This window comes from Gasterosteus aculeatus, chromosome X (genome assembly GCF_964276395.1).
Source record: "Gasterosteus aculeatus chromosome X, fGasAcu3.hap1.1, whole genome shotgun sequence".
Classification (NCBI taxonomy): domain Eukaryota; kingdom Metazoa; phylum Chordata; class Actinopteri; order Perciformes; family Gasterosteidae; genus Gasterosteus; species Gasterosteus aculeatus.
Window position 1 is genome coordinate 8,521,767 of NC_135698.1, and position 18,389 is coordinate 8,540,155.

An 18,389-nucleotide genomic window follows, 5' to 3' on the forward strand; every position below is an offset into this window, starting at 1 on the left:
TGAAAGTGTTTCTAGAAATAATGCTTCACAAACTGTAGTGATATTTAGGACCTGACACATTTAAACAAAATGCCACAGGCTATGAAAATTACACCTGCACCTCCAATTTAATCAAGAGAATGTGCTCCATCTCGGACAGTTTTTTTTAAATACATTGTCTTTGGCCACTATGGTAGAATCTATTTGTTAAAGCAGAAGCTTGACATTTTGCAGCGATGCATGGATTATTCACATGTGAGACATCAACACGGTGCCATTTTCTTGACCTGTATGTCATTTAACACAAGCATGATAATGATGGTTGGGGGGTCAGAGGAGGTACGGTGGCTGCAGAGGGCAGATAGGTTGCGACCTGTGAAAGGGTCTGTATCAGGTTGTGGCAGGTTATGTGAAGTGGACGCTGATAATGGCCTTTTAGACATGCCAGGTTTGATCCTTTCACCGCGGAGGAGGGAGAGTTAATCAATACCGTGAGTAGATCAGTGATATGAGGTTACTGTACGAGCAACTAGCAGGCAGCCGGGCAACAACATCGGCACGCTAGTTAATTGGTCGGACATTTGGCAACATCAACGCGAGAAAGAGAAAATACACAGTTATCAATAGGAAAATGTCAAGAGCACTTGTGTCGCAGGGCGTTAAAAAATCAAATCAATTGTATATTGATTCTACATTATTGGCTCTTTATGCAAAGAAGCATCTGGAAATTTAGATCACAGCACGCCCTTCACAGATTAACTTGTGGGTGCAATAAAGACGTCTTCAAGCCATGGGCATAAAATAGCCCTTTTAATCAAAGCTAAGTGAAATATAGATCCCTTTATTCCTGCGGTTCCTCGTATTATACACATGAAGAGAGAGAGAGAGAGAGAGAGAGAAGAGAGCGAGGGCGAGAAGAGAGAGCAATACGCTCCCATGTTCAAAGCCAACCTTGTCAATAGTACTCACAGTGGGCTCGGGGAGCGTAATAGCACTTCCCTGATTCTACATTGATATCATATAATCCAGTGTGCCCTGTTTCAGTATCATATTTATCTAACCTGCTGGGGGACAGGGTAAGGGGGACAGTGTCCCTGCTGCTAGGAGCAGACACATTACACACTGCCTTGTGTATTCTTATTGATTACTCCCACCCCACAGCCCAGGGACCATAATTTAACTCAGCAGGCACTACAGTTAATACTGGAATTCAAACATTCCATCCACACTTCAAGAGACAAAAACAATTGACACTTTAAAAATGCGCAGGGCCTCTCTAAATGGGATCTGAAGGGAGAGGATCTCCATTTTCTGGTCGGCGCTTTTTTCCCTCTACTTCAGTCTCCTTCTGCTTGTGTGGATACCGTGTTGTTTCAGAGCAGAACTGTGGAGGAAGAATTACAATATGTTCAGCAATTTGACGATTTTAAGGACAAGAACAAATTTGTTTACCAGAATATTTGTTACCTCATGTATGAGGAACTAATAAAAAGGTTCAGAGAAAATGTGCCATTAAGTTTTTCACATCATTGACTCAAATTTCTACTGAACTGTTGTATCATCTAATGAAAATACCCTAAACATCCCACCCCTGTGCAAATGTTGTTTTTAACTGGTTCGACAATGTCACCAGAGGGGCTTCAGATCAACTCATTATTTTAAATTCAACAACCAAACAGCCTGATCCGGATGTGCGGGTCAGTTAGCGTTGGATCCTCTGACATTCATGAAGCCATGTTAAGTGTGCTAACAGCAGGAGACATTTAAAAAAAGAAATGATCATGTTCATCATTTTTCATCATTTTTTCAGTATATTTGTTCCCAATGACATGAGAGTGAACATTTTAAGTGTAATTTATTACATTTGGAATATGCGTGAGACTTTAAGTGGGATTACATACAAATACATTTAAAATGTCAATCACGTCTACAGGTATAATCCTAACAATTCAGCTAATGAAGCTAAGTATTAAGTGTATATGTTGATTCAGAGAGCTATCAAGTTATATTCCTTTAATGGATAAATGTGAAGACCACAGTCCCATGCTTTTTCTTAAAGCTGAAATGAGCATCAGTGGGGATTAATATGCATTAATTAAATTGACTTTGTTTCCTTTAATGAGAAGGAAAGGATTTGATGTTAATGCCGTTGATCTCACAGAAGCTGCAATCCACCTAATTAACCGGTATTTCTGCAAAACACTAAAAATAATCAATAAAAAAAATATATTTTATCAGTTCTATGAGCTATGAGACACTCAGATATTCAGATAATTAAAACACATCACATGCTAGCCTACCTTAAATTGACAGAAAAAAAAGAGCTCTTTAGTTTTTAGAAACACGATTATTTTTCTCGGTGGAATAATGAAAACACGCCTGTTTTATCTCAGCTTTTCGTCATAGTGTGTCAGCGCTCACTGTTGTATCTGTGTGCTGTGCAGAGATAGAGGGTCTGTGGAGGGTCAGGGAGCAGACTCCAGAGATCCATCCATCTCAATCGGGGGCTACAGCTGACACCTTACAAAGAGGTACAATTAATAAGGGCATTATCCAGCAGTAGGCAACAATAGAGTCCTAACGCAGAGACACCAACCTCGGGAGGCCCGCAGAGGAGGGAAGGGGAGTGTGTATGTTTATGGGTGGGGGGAAGGGTGAAACAAAGTGCTTCAAAGCGGTGACGCATTACAACCAATGTCTTCAGAACAAGAATCACAATCTGTTATATTTGAGCTTTTTGACGGAGGGTGCGAGCTGTTTCGTCTGCTAAGCGGTTCACTTCCAGTAACTCATCCTGCACTCTTTAGGCAGGAAAACAAAAATCTTGAATCCCCAAAATGAGATTAATTTAAATAATATTTTCATTAGAAGTGCCGCAAATTACAAATTTAAAAGGTTGAAGAGCCGAGTAAAACAAAGCTTTGTAAAAACATTCCCTCGTTGCTCTTTGCTTGATGACAGTCGCTCAGTTTACAGAGGCGTCAAACGGAGGAAAGCTGATATATCAATTCAGCATGAAGGAAAGTGTCCTGTTGGTGCAGGTTGAGTGCAGCAGGGTTCACAGGACAGAATGGTGCAGACGTCGCTGCACTGACATTTACAGCAATCCAAGAGTTGTTTGTGGTCACTGGACTGGAGACAAACACTGGACCCAAAGGTCGGAGGTTGGCGCTAAATTTCATCCACGGTGGAGGTCCCTCTGTTGGAAAAGACAAACAGAGAAAAGCAGCCGAGGTGTGAAGTGCTCCTCCTGTCGGGAAAATCAATCAATCACAGTCCAGACCAAAGGGAATACAGAACAGAACCACTGTTGGCGTAAAATTGTTTAAAAAAAGGACAACTGCAGATACGAAATGAACTGATACGAGAAAATATTCCGGTAACACGTTCTTTAATAATGCACCCTAATCACTTCTAAGTCTGTTTTTATACACGCTGTCAAGAGCGATCGTTTTATATTATACCGCTCTTTCCGTGGGGGAAAGGATGTGCTTGGTTATGGATTAACGCAGTGATCAATAACAAGATAGGAGTCCAGCTCTTTAAGCGGAGGAAAATTAATTCGAAATGCAGTCAAACTCTTATCGACCCAGAACCAGGGGGTTGCTTTCATCGCAGGTAGTAATCCGCCAATATTATGATGAGTGGCTAATCTCTCATTTTAAATATGACTTTCACCGCTCATAATAGAAGTTAAGACTGGCCATGCGTTTGTTGTCCGCGGCGTCGGGTCTCTGATGGTTCTTTGTCAGCGGCTGGAAGCTCCACTCGACTGGTTTGAGTGATTGTCTTCACCTCAGAGTTTGAGTCAGGTAAAGATTTCTGGTAAAATCAGGATTCGGCATTCCTTAAATGAAAAAAAAAAACAGTGTAAAAGGAAGTGTTCTTATTTAATGCAGTTCCTGAAAAAAGCAGCTAATGGAGCCACTTACATGACATGACGCACAGTAAAGGTTTGTTAAGCATTCAAGAACATCATTTGGAAATAATTTAATATAATAATAATCACTAAAGGTAAGATTACTTCTTCCTCACCTAGAAATCCAATTAGCACAGATTTAATTGAATTAGGTATGCGTATGTATTTGCATCCTTTGCTCAGACCCTGGACACGTGATAAATGTTTGTAACATCTCATTTTGGTTCAAACATCCTTTGCTCTTATTATCACTTAATAATAATGAAAACAAAAGCAAAAACTGAAATCTCTGTCTTACCTACACATTGTTTTACATCATTTAGAAGATCATCCTCCACATCTGATTGTGGTCATGTTAATAGTATCAAGATGTCTTCATGTATAAAGACATTATTCACTGTGTATTGAGGCCAGTTGACTCAACAATCAATCGTCCTTTTCCAGTCAACCAATCAAAGGATGTTAGTAAATGACCCGAGGCAGCGCTTCCTCTTGGTCATCTCCAGACAAACATTATGCACAAACCTTAAAACGGCGTTGTGCAAGTTTCAATCAGAGGCAACACAAAGCAGGTTAATTGCTGATCAACACAGGCTGACTTTAATGAGACCCTGTTGCCCGTGGCCATGCCCAGTTCAGCTCGCATGCTACTTTCTGGTGAAGGCTCCACTTTCTTTGATCTTGTTTGCTTTCTCCACTGCTGGGACTGTCATTGTTGGTTTTTAATTACTTCACCACTAAATGGTACGGATGAAAGATAGGTTTCTGTAATTAATACAATTTCCATAAATTTGAATCCCTAACCAGTCTCATTAGCTCGTGCATTTTGTCTTGACTGAAGTCCCCATGTCATCTTTTTTTCAGCTCTAACTATACAGAATAATATTACTTAGGGCAGAAAATCACTTCATATGTACCATATTTTCTGATAATCAACTTTCCCTGTAATCAAATGCAGCACATACTGTAGTGCAACTCCAATGACGGAGGTCAACCCTGAAGAACATTTCAATTGTTGTATTAAATCATCATAAAAGTCATAATTCCAATCAATTAGTCGTTTCACAGGCATGTGGACTTTATTCAAGCTCAAATATGTAATCAAACTGTTGAAGAATCCATCTTTGATCATGTGTAATCAGGACCGGGGCTGTGTGATACGTCCCTGGGCCACTGACTAAATGAGTTGCAATGCTGCTGGCACTTACTGGGCTGGATGGTAGTCAGCTTGGCAGTGGGAGAGCTGTGGGGCATTCACAATGCAAGAAATAGACGGTTAGGCAGAGCGGTGCGTTGAGGAGGACACACCTGTTGTTTTGATTACTTCAAATATATATATATATGCTTTGGAAAGAATTGACACTGACTTCTGATCAGGTATTTGGTTTTAATATAATACTGACAGATGAAGTCGTTTTTATTCCTCATTAAGACAAAAATCATTTTTTCTTTTTTTTTTCAAATTTAACATTACATTTCCAGCACAACTCTTGAAGATGAAATTGAGAATGCTACACAACTCAATTTCTTATTCAGAAGTTCAATAATATTAATAATTCATCAGGTTACAGCGCGAAGAAATCACTACTAAGAAGACATTTCTTTTTGTTTACCTACAGAGTAAGAATGAAGCTACTCTCAATTACAGCAGACCAGGTCAGTCTTTGTGACAGAGCTCTATAATCTTGTCGGGAGCAGCCTATCATTACCCGGCTGTGTGGTAATAGCCTGACATGGATGCTATGGGGAGCAATTGATTCCACACATCAATCAGTAGGGAAACTCATCCTAACGATTGCAACGAAGGGGCTTGTTTGTCCTCAACATCAAGATGTACGCTAACGTGGAAGCAGAGCACAATACCTGAAGCTGGATGAAGGGGTAGTTACCCAAGAAATTCATTAGTCTACTCCTACTTTGTCTTCCCTGTGATAATTTCAGGCACGTTTAAGACCTGCAAATGTATACCGACGCTCTCCAGCTCAGATGAAATGGTGAAAAGTAATTGCCACTCTACAAACGGGTTCACCCGATTGAACTCTGTTCTCCATTCAGACCATCAGTCCTGCATATCAAATCCAGCATTTCTATTGCGACGTTGGATTTAGCTGTCCTCGTTGGTGAACGATGTCATGGAGATTTTTTTGTTACTGCGAAAAATTAAAAAATGAAAGAGATGAACGCGTTTCTTGATTTTAAATTAGTTTCACTGGCATTTTAAATGTACAATAATAATTGTTTTTCTGTAACCAGAGTGACTCTCTTACATCACAGCTTCTCTGCCATGTCTCCATCCGTGGACATCTGTGCCCCTTAGTATAAAAGACGCAGCTGGATGCTGAGAATATACTATCCTCCACTCTAAAAGGGAAGGGTCCCACCTGATTAAGGAGGGCAGGGGAAAGACTTTGGCAGGCCAATGGGAGAGGTCAAGGATAGACCAGCCAGTTTCACTCCCCCACCACATCACTTTTGTGTGACAGCACCACCCTAAGGTTGGAGTTCACTGAGACTTTTCATGAACAGAGCGCTTAACGTCAAACACAAGATTAAAGCGGGGGTGTCGCATCTTGGCAGGACCAAATGAAAATATCAACTGCTAAGCCTGCCTCTGAAAAGCCAGGGGACAGGTATCTAATATTAGAGAGTAAGCCTAGTTAGCAAAGGCGGCGCGCTGCTTTCCACGTTCTCAGTGGTGGTCAAAAGGCCAGGATGGCTCTGGAATTGCTTTATTGGGGAAATATATTACAGTAGAGGCTGCAGAACTGCCTTATTAAGAAGGCAGAGAAGAGATGCCCTTATGACATATAGCAAGAACCGAGGACATTTCCATTTCACTGAATAAAATACAATATATTTATATATATATATATATAATATTTATACAAATAAAAAATGTCTTCTTTTGATACTCAAGTCACTCCAATAAAAGGTTTGGTTGAACAAACATTTACACTGATGAGAAAGAAAGATCATTTGATTGTAATAAAATCAGTGTGAAGCATCAAAATAAGTTAAAGTAAAAACCAAACCATATTTTGGGTCTTTAAGATGAACAAATATTGCTGCATTCAAAGAAACCTCATTTTTGAACATTCGACCAGCAATGCAAGATCTCACAATATATCAAGTAAATGAGGGACACACATTTTAGAGAGAAGCCATTTTGTACGACGCAAATGACTTGTTTTCTTCCCTCACAGTGTAGCAACAGAAGCTGGTGCTTCAGCTCTTTAAGTGGCTTGGAAGCATAAAAGAGGCTTATCTGCCCCCCCCCCACCTCATTTCTTCAGCCACACATCAGATGACCAGAGGAAAGCTAAAAAGAAAGAAAGACCATCTATCTATCTATATCTATATATCTATTTCTATCTGTTGATACCAGGATTTCATCATGCCAGGAAGTTCAACTGAATTTAAAACAAATAAACAAGTTTTCAGTTCCTAAAGGACAAAATTCTTCAAATTCTTTTACATAGTTTAATTTTTTTTTCCTGCTTTTTAATGTATTTAAATGAATAAAATCATATCGTAAACAATCACAACTCGAGGAATGTATAACTAAAACGACTCAAGAGTTTCTTTAAGGAAATTTAGAAGAAAGTCACTCACACCGCTGCTTTTTTAGTTTGACATTGTAGGTAAATAAATGGCTTAACGGTATTTCTCCATATGATCCTTTGCAACGGCTAGTTTTTTTTTCTGTAGCATAGCACAATTTATAATCAGAAACTCTAGTAAGACATGAAGCTGATCTCGAAGGCTTTTCTATAATCCCTCCCCTGGAAGTGGTCTTTACTGGAAGGCCAGTTTGTGATGGGCTCACCCAGTAGCACAATGTTGCGTTGGGATACAGCATTCAGCTTAAGCCAACTTATCAACTACATTCAAAGCACATCCATTGAGCTATGTGGGGAGACTTTTTGCAGATCTATTAAAAATACTCTTATCTGTATTTAGCATATGCTGTGTATGTCAGTGCTGGCAGCTTTAGTCGGATTTACACTCAAAACACCTCGAGCTATTCTTCAGCTGAAACTACTGATAACATTCTGAAACTTCTGCAGACAAGCAGGTTTTACAAATAGATAAATTCATTCAACACACTGTAATATCATTTGCTTTACTTGTTGTCGTTTTTGGTGCATGGTTTTATATGCAATTTTGGCCCTATTTCTTCAGTTATTGTTTCTTTTATTTCCGTTTAGAAATAATTTCCATGAATAATAGCTGATTTCAATATTTAGCGGACGTATTTTGTTTCTTGCTTGATGGCAGAGAATAAAAAGACGTGCACTCATCACACACACATCAAACAACGTGTCATGGTGTTGCCACAGAGGATCATTGTGTCGGGTCATTTGTGCTGGTGCAAGTTGTTGAAGAGAAATGATTATCTATGACATATTTTTCAATTTATTTTCATTTTTGTTTGAAAGAAAACCAACAAACAAGAGTGTTAGAATAAGAGATTTGTTGTTGCTAGTTAACAAGAACTTTTGGAGTCCAGCAGCAAATAACGTGAATAAATGCACGCGTGAGGGTTTCAGAGTATTTCAGTGGTCCTTCAGAGGAAACGCTGGAGCTGCAGAAAGGCTCAGAATCTGCCTTTCTTTCAGTTTTCTTTCTTACCACAGACAAGCCGTGTTTGTTCTGCGTCGTAATTACTAATAGACTGAGTCAAGCTCATATTAACTCAAACTAAAAATGTAATTACTTCGAATTTCTAAAACACGCACATTTATTTTTGGGGCTTTCTGGGTGTTTATTGAGTAATTTAAAGGAAGATTTCATTTTCACCACAACAAATGTGTCGACAACTGAAAACGTTTGTACGGCTTAGTGGCCTGCTACTTTTGTTGTAGTTTTGAAATATTTTTGTTACTTGAAATATTGATCTATTTACATTTTCTTCCATTGAGGAGAGAAGCTCTATTTAAGTCTGCTCTCTGGGCTGTGGAGGTCTGGCCTTTGAAGCGATTGAGAAAGAGCACCGTTATTCATGCTGCAGTCAGTGCTTAGAACTGAGACTCCAAAAACAGCAGTATGCTCTCATACCTGTTGAGAACACTTTCATCCTTAATGGGCTCATTAGCCACATTGTTAATTGAGTGCTATTCAGGCCAACTTCAAAGCTAATAATAATTGTTTACTTACTTCCTTACTTCACCTAAATAGCCCAGAACTGTGGCATAATGCTGCTCTCTTAGAAGGTTTGTGTTTAAAAGGGAACTATGATTCTGAATGGACTGAAATGCTAACAATAAAAAAAAAAAACACTCTCATCACTATAACTCTGGGAATGCACTGCTGCAACTTCCCTTTCCCTAAAACGTCAGTGTACAATAATCAAATAAATGTCCAGAATTGCAACATTTTACACTTATGACCTCTATACTTTTCAAATAAATCTTCTAGGTATTAAAATATATTATTTGTTACTAAATCATATTAAATATATCCTGACAAATTAATTCAATGTTATAAAGCATTTTAAAAATGCATGTCCAATATAGTAACATATTCTAATACTACAACAAAATGATAAATAAATAATAAATAACAAAAGTAATAGTAATAATAATAACATTTAAATCCATTTATATTTATATGTAAAGACAAGTCATCTTATTTTCTGAGTTCTTGTCCTGTAAGTTTTCTCCTCCCACACGCTGCTGCCACATTAGTGGATAATGGGATCCGAAAATGGAAGCTAACTCAGTGGAATTAAATTTATCAGCATGTGCTCAGAGGTAATAAGCTGTCAGTTATAAAATGAAGATTTGTATTTAGATATATGATAGGAAGAAAAATGAATAGGCAAAATAAATGAAGCTGCTTTACAACTAAATTACTTATTTGGAGCCAACAGACCTCGAAGAGAATCATGATGATGACAATGATTATTGGAGATAATATTTCCCCTATGGAGGTGAAGATAGCAAAAATGAAATAATTATGTAACGTCAGCCCACAAAGAGTTAACAGAAGGGAATATTTGCAGAAATGTTTTGATAGAAGGGAACACACCTTGAGGCATTATCACACCTTTTAATGTAGGAAATTCAATTAGGACTGAGGGGGGATGTTACCCCAAGATAAGATCAAATTCGGACATTATAAGTGCTAACTGACACATGGCGCATTAACGCTTGTATACAGAAATATTATAAATCACAAACATCTACACTAACTTTAACCATCCTGCAATCAGATCATCATATTGTGCTGATCATTTAAATTGTGTAAATAAAATCTATGGATAAAAAGTTTTGTTTGTAGTGTTTTAAATACAGAGGAGAAGCTGCATATCCATTTCAAACTGAAAATCTCCTCATAGCAGGATTTCTATTTTTAAAAAGGGCTGAGCTGATGAAAGCTGGTCTAAGTTACACCAAAGCTTGGGGCTAAGGCAGCTGAATTTCAATTGATTAGGTACCCGTGCATGATGAAAGTTTTCTTAAATGACACCATAGTCAAAACATTTCAAAGGAAACAATCCCTGCTCTATGCCAGGATACTGCGAATGTGCCAGAATCCACATGAGAGAATTAGATGAGAGGAAAGTGAATACAACTGGGCAAAACAGAAGCAAATTCAAACACATAAGATCTGACAGTAAATGACAGCAACTGTCTTATTATTGCTTATTTTTCCTCTGGTTCCCCAATAACTAATTTGTAGTTTGTGTAATATGTCACTTTATTATTTTCAAATGACTTGACGGCTGTGAGTTATTAATATTTACCTGTGTTGTGTATTAATGAAATAATTCCTGCAGGAATAAAGACTTTTGGAGCACTCTGGATAAGAGTTATATGTGTGTTGACAAAATAAAACATACATGATGGGCAAAATAAAAAATAGTCTCTATAAAAATAAATATACTTGAAGTTGTAGAATTTAAGGCTACGATACAAAACCGAATGCAAAACCTTTTTTTCGACGGTACAAAATTGATATAGTCGTAAAGCTGCAGTATAGGTTTTAATATATATATGTATCACTTATTGAGAGGGAAAGAGATGATAGATACGTGATTTCATCTGGGAAGCTTGGCGTAAACAAGCGTATTAAAAATGCTGTGTCTATGGGGCTCATGTCTGCCGCCTGTCAATTCATTAAAAAAAGGAAAGGTACTGCTATCAAATGCTTGGGATCAGCAATAGTGGCGGCATATCGCTGAGATGAGGTATGTCTTCCATGGGGGGGCAACTTGAGGGCCTTTTGTGAATTTATAGAGCACGATAAAATCAGCTTCATATTTCTCCACGAAATCGGCTGATGAAAGCAGCCGGAGAGAGAATTACATGGCAAGAGTTTTGTCACCAGACCCATAGGCTTTATAGGCTGGGAATTGAAAAGGTAATGAGAAAAGCCACGCTGCCGGTTGGCTGTGTTTAATAAGTCATCATGCCTCTATCTATTGTTAGTCGCACAGACCCCACCAAGATTGTGTTTTTACCACACTTAATGCTGTGCAGCCAGCAGGCATCTCAATGGATATAATATAACCGGCACAGTGGAGGAAGGGTAGCAGCTTACAGCACAGACGCAGTCACACAGAGTCGTGTGATAACAGTGAACAAAGAACAAAGTCCAAAAAAATGAGACTGTTCTCCAGTTACCTCTCCTCTGAAAGTAAAGGTGATCGCAATTAAGATAAATGGCTTTACCAAAAAAAAATTGGGGTACATGGTAATTATGTGCAGAACTTAGGAGTAAAATAGTCCCTCCCTGCACATTTCCGGTAATGTGTTTGTGCGTGCTGCAAACAGCAGCATTCAGGCAGTGGGCAGCTTGATAAAGAGTGACGTGAACGCTGCGGTCCTCATGAAACACAGGATGATACGTGGCCACTTTTTCTCCTTTAAAAAAAAAAAAAACTCTTAATCTAACATCCCATCAAATGAATTCTCGCCTTCCCGATGAGCTCTTTATTCTTCTCGCCGAATTTGCGTCTTTAAGTAGCCTCGGCACATAGGCGAAGAAGAAAAGAAAAAACAGCCTGAAGGAAAATTTAAATGTCAGCTGATGATGAACGGTTGAACAGATTTTCTGGCAAGAAGTAAAGCTTTGTAACGACACTTGACACGCATTTGATGAAAGGGAGAATAGAACATAAAAAATTAAAAAACTGTTTTTTACTGTTTGTTTAATTACTGTATGACAAATATAATGGGATGTATCTCCTATTGTGACAGTCCACAGCTATCTTTTGTCTTTATGTCATTGCCTCTGGCTATGCATGAAAACAACACGGTTACGACAATCAAACCGCTCGGTTTGTTGTACAATGGAAGACTTCTATCTACTAACACAAGCGGAGCTGTTTCATGAGACAAGCTTGTCACATACTCTGATCAACAAGAGTCAGTCAGAGATTTCTGGACAGTGTGGAGAATTTAACATGGAAATTGGCTTTGAACCCCATCTTCACAGGTCGGCAAATCTTTGGGCAAAGCTCTGTTACTGCTGACAGGGAAAATGAACCATCAATTCCTTATAATGTGGCCTGATTATTATCCTTCTTACCCCCCTCGAATTCAAAAGTTCTGCACCCTATGAAACGAGGGAAGGCCTAATATCTTTTTTTTTTTTTCAAATGACAGCCAAATAAAAGCACCACCAACACAGCAATTCCAAAGTAAGTAAAATCTATCAACAAACCACTTATCAAGCAGTGATTTTACCAAACATGTGAAGAACCATCATATCCATCTGATAATAACTATACAACTCTGAGATAAAACCGTATGTTAAAAATATCCAACTATAAAATCCTGGACACATTGAAATTATATTGAAAAAAAAATCTCCTACCTGTGTAGAAATGTTGACAGCAAAACAAATTAAGAAAACATAAAAAAGAAAGATGTATTTATACTGAAATAGAACTCTGCCTGTGATTCATGATACAAACCAGAGCAAGTTTGAATGTGTGAAGTGTGTGCAGAAACTTCGGGGAAGGGATCTGTCAGTGTCCGATCTGGGATGTCTTTATTTGACGGGATTGGTTTTGTTAGGTTTCCTGAGTCAGTCCAGTCCGCCGGTGTCCCTTTCACCCCTAAAAGCAGCTGGGCCCTGACCCTTGCAGCAGTGGTCCTCAAAGCTGAGCTCTTTTCAGCTCAGGCGTATAGGGAACCTCCCTGTTCCCTCCCACCAGCAACATCCCTTTCAGCTGCAGAGATAACTTTATTCATCTTGTGCATCATTGTATCCATTTGAATGCAGAAACTATGCAGACACTCGAGTGAATTGAACTAGCGTGCGTGCATGTTTTGAGGACAGGAAAGAAGGGGAGGTGTGATGTCTTAATTTCTTAATTTTTGACAGAAAACGCATGCACGCTTTCACATTGAAAACCACCTTATGCATTTTTTGATTTCAGTGAGTAAGTATGACGTTTGAGGAAAAGGTGTTATGATTACATGTTGGGGATTCAAATATTGTAATCAGACCAGAGAAATTCAATACATTTTGACAATTACACCCAGGTCTGCAGAAAACAAATTGGCACATTTCTGTTGTAAATTTACTAGAAAGTGCTAAACAGCTCTTTAAAAAAAAATTCTAAATTTCCTGCTCCTTTTTTTCTGATTTAGCGATGGGCAGCTGGCGGGGACAGTTGAGCTTATTTTCACCTGCCTGACACCAAAACAGCACCGGGACCACCCTGCTCTTCTCTCATCATTCATATTCAAGCCAGGGCCTCTTGACAAGTCTGCTGATCTCACTCAATGTTTTGTGATTCGGACAATACGTTTTCACTGTGTGGGCAAAAATGCTGAGGCCATCACACTTTTTGAAGCCGGTCTTGTGAGGCTCAACTGAGGCAGAAGCTCTGAATTATTCCTTCTACACGAGAATGATGCTCGTCAGTCGATCCGTCTGATCCCAGATAAGTCTGCTGTCAGAATATGGGATCCTGTGATTCTATGCTACTATGGACAGAAACGTATCACTACACTACGGCAGGAGAAGCAGTGCGAATGTGCATGACATGTTTTAATCACACAACCTACGTTTGCGTTGCGTTGTGCTTTAGGTTTTCATGTATTAATTGGACATTTTGATTCCTTCTAAAGCTGTTTGTTTTCATCTTGTTATGGATAGAATGTCGGCGAAAACACCAATAGATGGAAGTTCACTATAGCCTATATTTTTGGGAATTTGCTATGAAATGATGCAAAGTTGGGCAGAAACATCGGACATTTAAAAAAATATATTATGCAGTGGTAGCAATGCTAAAATTTCAAAATAGAGAGTGATATTGGGTTTAACATTACTTGTTGTAGATACGTGACATAGTCCGTAAACTATTTAATCACTTACGGGATTTACTTCTCTTTTAAATTAATAAATAAATACAGGAAACTTGCATCACAACAACTAATGAAATATGTAAAACTTCGGTCCCAAACCTCACCTTTAGAGTACTGTCTTTTCTACTAAACAACGATTCACAAAAATAGGATTCTTCATAAAGAGCGTAAATATTTGCAATGTGGCCATTGGTGAAAAATCCCTTTTTTCTGGATTTTGATATCTAAAAGAGAGAGGCTTATACATTAGCGCTGTAGTTGCAAAACACTGTTGATATTCAAATGATTATTGTGCAAAATCTGGGATAAGCTTCTGTGTGAGAGCTCTTCTAAGTGCCTACAACTATTGCTAATTCCCCTCACCATTGTAGGCCTAACAAAGGCCTTAATCCCATTTCACTTTTGCGGAAGGCTGGGGCTATTTTCCCTCTCATAAACCAACAACACTCCCCCTAGCCAGAGCTGAGAGGTTCTGAGAAAGGGGCCAGTGTGTGTATACTTCAAGGCTTTTTTGTCCAACTTGGCTAGTGCTCTGCATAAACTTTTAAGTGGTCCCAGTAGGCCTCAAACACCTTTTGGCAGAAAAAATAAGCTACCACAAACTGTAAAAAAGGAAACCAAACACTCTCTTAACCTGGACAACACAAAAGAAAATGTATGAAGTCTTTTATAACTTAGATTGGGTCCGGACTGCAAAGAGTTAACATGTTTTTTTCATGTACTAGCAAAGGAACTTTCATTCTTCTGAGAGCAGCTCTCTTTCTCTGCATTGCAAATCCTTTAATACATTATTTATAACATGGTGGTCCACCGTCAAAGCAAGTGAAGTCGGACAGGAGTTCTGTTCTTGGACTTTGTACTTTAGCTTTAGGTTGCAGCGGGAAATAAAAACCACTTCGCTGACTTTGACGTAATATTTTCCTTTGTTATTCAACCCACTTCTATTGTACCTTTCAAATGTATAGTTTAATTAAAACAAGTCATTTCGGGAATTTTGCTCATACAATTATAATAGCTTCAAAGAATCCCAACTACAAATGTGAATCCTCTGAATACATGTTTTAAATGATAAAAATAAGTAATTGAATTATGATGTAATAACTCTGGCATAAGGGATGAATGTTAAAACAATCCATGCTCAAAGATTTTCTCTACATGTTGCAATTCATTTTCTAACAAACTGTATGAAGAGGATATGTTACATTAGCTCCCTGGAACAGGCAGCAACGCCACCAGCCCAGTTGTTCAGTGAGTAAGTGATGGCTTTATTCAGCTGCGGTGTCACGCGGTGCATGTGAACCAGCATGCAGAGCAGCATGTGGCCTGTGTTGCCTCATGTTAGGTGTGTTGTTAGAGGGTCCACCCCCTTGCACAAAACGGTGCAGCACGGCAAACACAAATCAGTCAAGAATTTTCCTTCCCGGCCAGACAAACCATCCTCTTTTAATCTCAATCAATTAGACACCCATGAAATGCAAACAAATCACAAAGCTGTCAGTGGACACAATACAGTGTAAAGAACCTGCAAATTACAAGCGGTGTGGACAAGCTGCAGCCGTTCTTACAAAGCTACCGAGTTAAATCGTCTAAAGAGCTTCACATCACCCATATCATTTTTGTGCCTTTGACTAAGTGTAATATTAATAGTGTAAAAGAGGATCTCTTTACTAAGATACCCACCGGAATGTAACATGTTTAGCTTAATATCCACCGGGATCCACTGAGGTGAGTGTAGTTTTCGCATACTAGACTCAACCATGGAAAAGTGATACCTCTGTGCTTGATTCTAATGGTTTGAAACATCCCAAGGTAGCCACATTTATCTCTGGCAAACCTGTCCTAATGACATTTGCCTTGCTCAAGTTGACAGAAAAAAGAAAATCTATTTTAAAGTATTATTGAATCTTTGCACACAGGGAGTCATGTATCACATTCTACCAACTCACTCTTTCTGCACAGAGAACCACATGATGCTTTCACAGGGGGAGGTTGGCTTTCTAGTGAGTGGCTTTAAAATGAAAGAACAAGATAAAACTAAACTGCTAAATACTGGGACATTCACAGAGATATTCATAGTAGTGCCATACAATATAGAAACTAGAAGTTCCACGCCAAATTGCAAATTTGGAAACATGTCATTTGTATACAAGAGCATTCTTCCAACAGCTATATATTTCTATGTGTAATAAAGCTTTAAAGCAAAAATTCGAAAATTTGAGTATTTTAAGAAGAAGAGAATAGATGATTGGAGTCAATATGAGATGGCAAATATTCTGATTCAAATCCAAAGTGTATTTAAGACGCCAACATCCGATTTGATGTATATTATAAACAATGAACACGGTGATGAAATGAGGTTACCAGAAAGTGACCATTATTATGTGTTTACATTGGGAACCCTTAACCACATGCTTTATTTGCCAATAACATTGTCTGTCTATGACCTACACCAAGAAGATTTGGTTACTGAAAAAAACCCAAACCATCCTGATTTGTCATAAGCAGCTTTTACAGAAATAATTTGAAAAACTTTGGCAGTGAACAACTGCTGTCACGGAACGGAACGTGGATTTTTGACAAATCGTCCGGTATCAGCGATCTGTCTGGTGAGTGGGTTGTGTGAAAATGCCCTTTGCAACCAACATGTTGTGAGTTTCCCCACAGAAAATGTCCTGGCGGGGAAATCTGGCAGTAGAAATCGTCCGCTGGGTCCCCAGTGTTCCTATTCACTTTACCAACATCTATTCAGCTCAACACTGTCTGTCGTTGCAAAAAAACAAACCTAACTCTACACATTCATTCATCTGGCTGTGAATGTAATGATCACAAACAAACTTAACTACGGAGAAACACTGTTTAAGCTGTTGATAAAATTGAACACATCTTCAGGTGGCTTGGGTTCTGATCTGCAGTGAGCTACTTCTGATCCTCTTCTGGCTGAAAAATACTTCTTCACAAATGTGTTTTATGAGATCCAAAGTACATTTATGACAATCGTCTTGAAAGTTAGAAATGACTAATCCTTACTTATTCTCACCAAACTGTCACAATTGTATTGTATAATTATGTTGTATAAATGATGTTATTAATTAGGTAACGGCACACTAGTTTAATGATGCCAATATGTCAAAATATTTGTCTTTAATCTAGCGATATGATTTTCTGTCCAAGAATGTTATAATATCAGAAAATCTTATCATACAATATAATAGAAACTGAAGGTGTGGGCGGTGAATGACAAAATCTAAATATTACAACTACTATATGGTTTTAGTTGCTACAAAGCTATTAACCAAACAAAGGTGAAACACATAGTTGTAATCTTTCATACATTTCATACATTTATCTAAAATTCAGCAAATGCTCTAATTAAAAAATGAGAAGAAGGAAAAAAGCCTCCTAGTAGATGAACTTAGGTTGTGGGTTTAAGCCTGCCACTTGCCAAATTGTTCACTTGGTATTCTCCTCCTGTGACGCTATCACAGGAGATTCCATTGGCCAGTTGTGGTAAGGACAGTAGAAGACAATAATTCTAGATGCATTAAATGCCAAAAGATGAGCACCAAGCCCCATTTTAAAAGAGCAATAATACTTCTCACTATAGTCAATGTGTTGTTTTCTCACATTTCAAAAGACCTGGTGGGGCCCCTGTTGAAGTTCACCAGGGGATATCAGTATATTGTTTTGATTCCAGACTATGCAACAAGGTACCCTGAGGCGATCCCCCCTGAGGAGCAGGAGCACAAAAACGATTGCTCAGGAGCTACTTCACTTGTTTGAGTTTTGAGTTGTAATCCCCAAGGAGATGCTTAAGGAGATGCTGACAGACCAGGTCACCCCTTTCATGTCAAAGGTACTGAAAGACCTCTGTTGGCTCTTCAACATGAAACAGCTTCGCACCTCTGTCCACCATCCTCAAACTGATGGGATAGTTGAGCATTTCAACATCTTGAACCCATTGCTGAAGAAGGTGGTTGATAAAGATGTTCGTAACTGGGACCAGCTTCTGCCCTCTGTGTTTGTTCTCAATGAAAGAGGTGCCTCAAGTATCCACTGGTTTCTGGCTTCTTTGAGCCGTATTGGCGACAGCGCAGAAATATCTTCGACATTGCAAAAGAACCTTTCGGAGGACCAACAAAGTCCTGATCAGGGCCTGGTGGAGCATG

At 38.7% G+C, this 18,389-nt stretch overlaps 1 long non-coding RNA gene across 2 annotated transcripts; it reads right to left on the reverse strand.

The window, feature by feature from the left end:
- Positions 1–1,817: 1,817 nt before the first annotated feature.
- On the reverse strand, positions 1,818–12,875 carry LOC120809541 (uncharacterized). Of its 2 annotated transcripts, XR_005710111.2 has the most exons (3): positions 12,722–12,875; positions 5,107–5,141; positions 1,818–3,826 (listed from the first exon to the last, which is right to left on the reverse strand). It is a non-coding gene; the product is annotated as an uncharacterized LOC120809541 (long non-coding RNA). The 2 variants fall into 2 exon arrangements; XR_013451140.1 differs by lacking the exon at positions 5,107–5,141.
- Positions 12,876–18,389: the final 5,514 nt, after the last annotated feature.